This window comes from Rana temporaria, chromosome 6 (genome assembly GCF_905171775.1).
Source record: "Rana temporaria chromosome 6, aRanTem1.1, whole genome shotgun sequence".
In the NCBI taxonomy this organism is placed as follows: Eukaryota; Metazoa; Chordata; class Amphibia; order Anura; family Ranidae; genus Rana; species Rana temporaria.
In genome coordinates this window covers 214,945,986-214,953,480 of record NC_053494.1, presented here as the reverse complement: position 1 = coordinate 214,953,480, position 7,495 = coordinate 214,945,986, and the positions used below count along the sequence as shown (strand labels likewise).

General features: G+C 46.8%; 1 pseudogene; it reads left to right on the top strand.

Annotated features, from left to right (window-relative positions):
* The first annotated feature begins 7,206 nt into the window (after positions 1-7,206).
* On the top strand, positions 7,207-7,289 carry LOC120944526 (annotated as a pseudogene).
* The last annotated feature ends 206 nt before the right edge of the window (positions 7,290-7,495 follow it).

Here is a 7,495-nt window from a genome sequence, read left to right as displayed (position 1 = left end):
CCTGAGCGCAGTACACTCGTGTATCGTCGGGCAGGCTCGGCAACTCTCGCGCTGACGTCCTGTACGCTCAGGACGTCAGCGTGAGAGGCGCCGAGACTGCCCGAAGATACACGAGTGTACTGCGCTCGGTATATGCCGGCGCAGTATTCAAACTCGTGGCGGGAAAGCGGGTATCGGCGTATACCGCGCACCCACGATTTTTCCCTGATTTTCAGGGCAAAATAGTGCGCGGTATACGCCGATAAATACGGTATTTTCGGTACGGGATAAATCTAAACACACGTCTGGTGGGTACAAAATCCTATAGTTGTGCTCATAAGTTTGCATACCCCGGCCAAATTTATGATTTTTTGGCCATTTTTCAGAGAATATGAATGAGAACACAAAAACTTTTCTTTCACTCATGGTTAGTGACAATTAAAGGGCACAGTGGTGACAATGGGCACAGTGACGACAATTGAGTTTGATGGCATGGCACAGTGGTGACAATTGATGGCAATACCACTTGCCAACATGTCTCATAGAAGCAAATGAAGCTTCACCACAACTGTGTCTACTGGACGTATGAAATACCCCTTCAACACAGCAGCACTGCCCATGTGAAAGTGGCACATTGACACCACATTAACACCTCGTTTAGTGGTGTCAAGAACTGAAGCTGCAGGGGGGGCACAACAACAGTGAATATCTGTAGGTGGGTTGGCAGGAGGTAATCATAGCAGAGATGACATGAAGAGGACGGGAGAAGACATCGAGGAGGGAGCATGGAGCATGGCGTTGACCCGAGAAAGGTAAGTGCCGGGGGGGCAAACTGGCAGCATTTTTTGGGGCAAACTGGCGTAATTTTATGGTCAAACCAGTGGCATTTGATTGGGCAAACTGGCATCATTTGATGGGGGCAAACTGGTGTCATTTGATGGGGCAAACTGGCATCATTTGATGGGCCAACTGGCAGCATTTGATGGTCAAACTGGTGGCATTTGATGGGGCAAACTGGCAGAATTTGATGGGGCAAACTGGCGGCATTTGATGGGGAAAACTGGCATCATTTGATGGGGCAAACTTGCGGCTTTTGATGGGGCAAAGTGGCGGCATTTGATGGGGTAAACTGGTGGCATTTGATGGGGAAAACTGGCAGAATTTGATGGGGCAAACTGGCGGCATTTGATGGGGAAAACTGGCATCATTTGATGGGGCAAACTTGCGGCTTTTGATGGGGCAAAGTGGCGGCATTTGATGGGGTAAACTGGTGGCATTTGATGGGGCAAACTGGCAGAATTTGATGGGGCAAACTGGCGGCATTTGATGGGGAAAACTGGCATCATTTGATGGGGCAAACTTGCGGCTTTTGATGGGGCAAAGTGGCGGCATTTGATGGGGTAAACTGGTGGCATTTGATGGGGAAAACTGGCGTCATTGGATGGGGTAAACTGGTGGCGTTTGATGGAGAAAACTGGTGGCGTTTGATGGGGAAAACCGACAACATTTGATGGGCAAACTGGTGGCATTTGATGGGCCAAACTGGCAGCATTTGATGGGGCAAAGTGGTGGCATTTGATGGGGTACACTGGTGGCATTTAATGGGGCAAACTGGCGTAATTTGATGGGGTAAACTGGCCGCATTTGATGGGGCAAACTGGCATCATTTGATGGGGCAAACTGGCCGCGTTTGATGGGGCTAACTGGCAGCATTTGATGGGGCAAAGTGGCGGCATTTGATGGGGTAAACTGGTGGCATTTAATGGGGCAAACTGGCGTAATTTGATGGGGTAAACTGGCCGCATTTGATGGGGCAAACTGGCATCATTTGATGGGGCAAACTGGCCGCGTTTGATGGGGCTAACTGGCGGCATTTGATGGGGCAAACTGGCATAGTTTGATGGGCAAACTGGCAGCATTTGATGGTCAAACTGGCGTTATTTGATGGGGCAAACTGGTGTTATTTGATGGGGGCAAACTGGCATTATTTGATGGGGGCAAACTGGTGGCATTTGATGGGGCAAACTGGCAGCATTTCATGGGGAAAATGGCAGCTTTTGATGAGGCAAACTGGCAGCTTTTGATGGGGCAAACTGGCAGCATTTCATTGGGCAAACTGGCAGCATTTCATGGGGAAAATTGGCGGCAAATCATGGGGCAAACTGGCAGCTTTTGATGAGGCAAACTGGCAGCTTTTGTTGGGGCATACTGGTGGTGTTTGATGGGGCAAACTGGTAGCATTTGATGGGGAAAACTGGTGGCAATTGATGGGACAAACTTACAGCAATTGATGGGGCAAACTTGCGGCAATTTATGGGGTAAACTGGCGGCAATTGATGGGCACGGTGGCTGCGTTTGATGGCACAGTGAGGCTGCAATTGATTTTTTTTGTTTTCAGTTTGTTTGCACCCCCCCAAAAACTTTGAGCACCAGCCGCCACTGGAGCTCACATGGCTAATGCCACGTACACACGATCGGTTCATCCGATGAAAACGGACCGATGGATTTTTTCATCAGATATCTGATGAAGTTGACTTTCATCAGTCGTGCCTACACACCATCAGTTAAAAATCTGTTCGTGTCAGAACGCAGTGACGTAAAACACAACGACGTGCTGAGAAAAATGAAGTTCAATGCTTCCGAGCATGCGTCGACTTGATACTGAGCATGCGTGGATTTTTAACCGATGGACTTGCCCACAGACAATCGTATTTTTCTATCGGTTTTTTAACCATCAGATAATTTAAAAAAATGTTCTAAGTTTTTTCACCGATCGGAAAAAAACGATGGGGCCCACACACGATCGGTTCGTCCGATGAAAACCTTCCATCGGACCGTTTTCATCAGACGAACCGATCGCGCGTACGCGGCATCACTTTCTGGCAGGGACAGTTTGTTAAATATGTTTGAGAAAATAATTTTACTATTAAACGGATGATAACAAAATTTAGGCCTCAAAATGATAAGATATTCTCTTAACATAAAAACCGTCATTTTTTTGTTCACTTCAAAGTCATCCTTCAATAAAGGGAGCAAAAATAAAACAGGAGCTCGGGATCAGACAGAACTATTTTTAGCAAAATGTGGATAAAAGAAGCGACACGGCCAACCGCGCGTACCGCGAGATGGTCTTTTCAGGAGCGCACGCGGGGGGCTTCCGAACTTCAAAGATCGTAAAACAAACGTGAGGAACAAAAGAAAGCGAGGCGGCTCGATTTGATATCAATATGTCGCTCTCCGAGTATCAAAGTGTCCGCGGGAACAAAAGAGAAGATCTGAGAGGACAAAATGACTAATTATTTCACGTGGCGTCGCGGCCATTCCAAACCTTCGCAAAGTCTTGGCGGTGAACAGTGGAGCCAGAATTATTCCGCTGCTGAAAGTTGATCTTTGGCAGTTTGGTGGACGGGTTAGGCTGCATTCACACCTGAGCGTAGGGCGTTCGGTCGTTTTTTCGGGCGTTTTTTTTCGCGCGTATTCATGCTTATTTGCGCGTTTGCATACAGCGTCGTGCGACGTTTTTGTACTTCGGCGTTTCTTATTTTAGCCAATAGGAAAAATTATCATCTTTTCATCACTTGTTGCTATGTTGGTAGATTTTTTTTAATCTTCTGCATGGGCGACAAGTTCTATTGATTAAAGCGATGAAACGCCCATAGCAAACGCCCGTTGTCGCGCGATACGCTCAATACGCGCGTTTCCCATTACTTTTTATGGGGAAAAAAAAACGCTCAAACGCCGCTGTCACGCGATTCGCGCAACAAAAAAAGGTCCGGGACTTGTTTGAGCTTCGCGCGACAGGCGTTTGGGCGTTCAGGTGTGAACAGTCACCATAGGGAATAATGTTAATTCTCCCCTCTGGCGTTTGTGAGCAGTGCGCTTCAGGCGTAAAAACGCCTAGGTGTGAATGGGGCCTTAAAGTTTGTCTTTGAGCCCAATATCCTGGTCATTATCAACAGCCACAGCAGGTCAAGAGCAACATTGTACTGTACATGGGTAGAAGATACACCTGGGGATCCTTAACCACTTAACCCCCGGACCATATTGCTGCCCAAAGACCAGAGCACTTTTTGCGATTCGGGACTGCGTCGCTTTAACTGACAATTGCGCGGTCGTGTGACGTGGCTCCCAAACAAAATTGGCGTCCTTTTTTCCCCACAAATAGCGGTTTCTTTTGGTGGTATTTGATCACCTCTGCGTTTTTGTTTTTTTTTGCGCTATAAACAAAAATAGAGCGACAATTTTGAAAAAAAATCAATATTTTTTACTTTTTGCTATAATAAATATCCCCCAAAAATATATAAAAAACATTTTTTTTCCTCAGTTTAGGCCGATACGTATTCTTCACTCTATTTTTGGTAAAAAAAAACGCAATAAGCGTTTATCGGTTGGTTTGCGCAAAATGTATAGCGTTTACAAAATAGGGGATGGTTTTATTGCATTTTTAGTAATTGTTTTTTTTTTACTACTAATGGCGGCGATCAGCGATTTTTTTCGTGACTGCGACATTATGGCGGACACTTTTTGACACATTTTTGGACCATTGTCAGTTTCACAGCAAGAAATGCTATAAAAATGCACTGTTTACTGTGAAAATGACAATTGCAGTTTGGGAGTTAACCACTAGGGGGCGCTGAATGGGTTAAGTGTGACCTCATATGTGTTTCTAACTGTAGGGGGGCGGGGCTGGACGTGTGATGTCATTGATCGCCTTTCCCTATATCAGGGAACAGACGATCGATGACGGCGCCACAGTGAAGAACGGGGAAGCTGTGTTTACACTCACCTCTCCCCGTTCTTCAGCTCCGGGGACCGATCGCGGGACTCCGGCGGCGATCAGGTCCGCGGGTCCCACTGCCGGGGTCACTGCGTTTCGGACAGGGTCAGGGTGCGCGCCACAGACGCGCTCCCGCGACCCACGGCTGGGCACTTAAAGAGGACGTACAGGATGTGCTTGTGCCCAGCCGTGCCATTTTGCTGACGTATATGTGCAGGAGGCGGTCCTTAAGTGGTTAAAGTAATATCTGGGTTTGCAGAGGCAAAAAAAGTGGATTTTTATCCTTTGTGGCTATTGGTGCAAATAGTTAAATGAAAAGTTTTTGTGGTCGGAGTTCAGCTTTAAACCTCGGATCAAACAAAGACACAACAGTAAATATGTTGCGGCCTCCATTCATCGCGCCGTATTATATTTCCAGGGCATCCAATCTCTTTGATGAAAAAATGCAACCTTTACCTAGATCTTTTTTTTTTTTTTTTTTACAAAGACGCACCTGAAGTTCTTTTGTTTGCCGTTACCGCTGTTCACAATCTGATTCTGATTCGCAAGCAACAAAAGAGCAGCGCTGGAGTCTGAAATCCCAGCACAGCTGCTTCTGGAGATCCGTGTACCCAGGATTCAACAAAGCGCGAGCCACGGACTCGCCGCCGGCTCCAAAGGAAAAAAACATCCAAATGTTTCTGTTTACTCCTGAAGGACGCCGCCATTGTTCCCGCGGCCCAGATCGCGCTTTGTTATATCTGAAACACACAATATGCAAGAGAAGAATTGAACTGTTGTACCGAACGCGTCAACCCTGAACCCGAACACAGAGCGCTACAAGAAAGGCGCGTTTCAGCTTCAGGGGAGGAAAAAAGAAACTTGGCGAACGACAAGTAAAGTTTCACCTTGAAGCGACCAGACAATGCGGCAAATGGCGGAGGCCTGACAATGGAAGAGACCTAATAATTGTGCAAACTTTATCTAAAATTGTTCTCAATGATTTGTATTCCCATGTGTTCAAAAGGACAAAGAACATTCGTATTAAATGAAGCGCCATAGACTTTAGAAACCAGTTATCAGAGTGTATCTAAACTCCAGACCAAGAACTCTCATATATTGCGGCTTACCTGTCCTTGGGCCTCGTACAGCCTCGTACAGACGAGAGGATTTCCGCTGGAAACGGTCCGACGGACCGTTTCCAGCGGATAAATCCTCTGGCGGATTTTGATCTGATGGCTGTACACACCATCAGATCAAAATCCCCGCGGAATACATCCGCGGCGACGTGGCCGCGCCGTCGCCGCGACGATGACACGGCGACGTGCGCGACCCTGGAAGGTAAATACTTTCACGCATGCGTCGAATCAATACGACGCATGCGAGGGATGGGATCGGACGGACTTATCCGGTGAGTCTGTACAGACGACCGGATAAGTCCGGCGGACAGGATTCCAGCGGATAGATTTCTTAGCATGCTAAGAAATTTTCATCCGCTGAAAATCCATCGGCTGGATTTTTATCAGCTGGAAAATGTCCGCTAGGCCGTACACACGACCGGATCTATCTGCTGGAACTGATCCGCGGATAAATCCCAGCGGACAGATCCGGTCGTGTGTACGGGGCCTGAGATGTGGTGGCTGCATTTGTTTTCTTTCCTTCCTTCCTTCCTCCCTTCTTTCTTGACTTCCTTCCTTCCTGACTTCCTTCCTTCCTGACTTCCTTCCTTCCCTTGAAGCCTTCCTTCTTTCCTTCCTTTCTTCCTGACTTCCTTCCTTCATTTCCTTCCCTCCTTCTTTTCCTTCCTTAATTCCTTCTTTCCAGGAGGGGGATAGTCGATAAAATACATAATAATAATTTTTTGTAAATTTCTTTCAGTTACAACAAAAACCTCTGAAGAAGACCTTTATGGTCGAAACGCGTTAGAATTTGCTATATGCTTGTACCTACACATGCCAAGCTGTATATCAATTTATTGTGTCTTGTTAAATGTATGGAATTTTAACGATTTTGTATTACCGCAACTCATATCTTAACTACCCCATTATCACCCCTTTTTGTACGTGTCATCCAATAAAAACCTTTTTTCTTTTACATTGTATCCTAATTCATTAATTGAGCTGCCCAAAAACCCCATTGGGGAAAATAACCTTGATATCATTTTCGGGGTGAGCAGCACCATCTCTCTACAGATGTGTTTTGTCCCTTTTTTATAATTCATTCCTTCCTTCCCTCCTTTTTTTTTCTTCCTTCCTTCCTTCCTTCCTTCCTTCCTTCCTTCCTTCCTTCCTTCCTTCCCTCCTTCCTTCCTTCCTTCCTTTCTTCCTTCCTTCCTACTTTCCTTCCTTTCTTCTCTTCCGTTCTTGCTTCTTTCCTGACTTTCTACCTTCTTTACTGACTTTCTTCCTTTCTTTTTTCCTTCCTTCCCTCCACTCTTTCTTCCTTCCTTCTATCTTTCCTTCCTTCCTTCATTCGCTTCTCGGCCTTTTGGCTGAGATCAAGTGTAGTATCTGTTCTTATCCGTTTCCAGGGTGTGGCGCTATGCTAACCGTCCCCAGTACACGGGCGAGGTGGAAAGGGATGGCGGTGGCAGATGCAAAACCTGCTGTCGTAATGGTGAAAGCCTCCTGATGGGGATGGAGAACCATTGGGTCGAAGCTGAAGGGTCGGGTCCCTGGCCTTCTGGGGTGCTTGCCCCGGACAGTTTTTCGGGAGAGAACGCTGGCTCCTCCTTCCCACCGGGAAGCGGCTAATATTTCC